General features: G+C 38.8%; 1 protein-coding gene across 1 annotated transcript in view; it reads left to right on the top strand.

Annotated features, from left to right (window-relative positions):
• The window catches only part of Abcb11 (ATP binding cassette subfamily B member 11), a 133,449-nt gene that overhangs the window by 127,481 nt on the left and 5,131 nt on the right, over positions 1 to 837 (top strand). The window lies entirely within an intron of this gene.

Below are 837 nucleotides of genomic sequence, written 5' to 3'. Positions count from 1 at the left end.
CCCTTGATGGTTGTTTAATGACAAGAAAAATTAAAACGTGACATCTCAGCTATAGGCTATAGCCTTTTCCACTCTGTCTTTTAAAATGCCACTTGGAAATCCCCTTGTTTTGTAGGCTGTTGAGTCTGTTAACTCTGGACTTGTGGCGTATTTGTTTGCTTGCTGGCTGGCTTGCTCTTTCATAGGCTTCATTGAGCCTTAAGCTCAACTCAAACTTCTAAGCTGGCGAGCCTAACTAGCAAGCATACTGAAATTCCTAAATCAAAAAAAACAAAGAATATTTTGAGTACCTGAGTTTGCTATCATGCCTAAATCAAAGAAGATTTTCTATCAATTCATTAAAGTGCTATTTTGCTACTAAAATCGCCATTACATATCTTACAATGTGATAACAAAATGTACTGTGCCTATGAAATGCGAGAGATCGTAGTGATTTTTCTAAGGTTCTTCATGGCTTAGTTGAACTTTTTCAGGAGGCAAGGAAGGGAAATACAGGCAGGCAGATTAGAACAATGGACAGGACAGAGGACCAGAACCTAGATCAAGTCTGCTCTTAACTTTCTCATTTGCTGTTTACTACTTATTTGTCTTTGTGCAATTTTCTTGCCTCTCCCTGCCTCAGTTTTATAATGTATAAGATCAAATGAATATCATTTGTGTGACTATGAAAAGATTATCTTTAGAATTAGCCAGTGGTGATGGTGCACACCTTTAATCCTAGCACTTGGGAGACAGAGGCAGGCAGAGCTCTGTGAGTTTGAAGCCATCCTGTCCATGTAGAGAATTCCAGGATAGACAGGGCTACACAATGATACCTTGTCATCCTGTGTTTTCAAA

Source organism: Mastomys coucha, unplaced genomic scaffold (genome assembly GCF_008632895.1).
Source record: "Mastomys coucha isolate ucsf_1 unplaced genomic scaffold, UCSF_Mcou_1 pScaffold15, whole genome shotgun sequence".
NCBI lineage: Eukaryota > Metazoa > Chordata > Mammalia > Rodentia > Muridae > Mastomys > Mastomys coucha.
The sequence above is the reverse complement of the archived record's forward strand: the minus strand, read 5'-3'. Positions and strand labels throughout refer to the sequence as shown.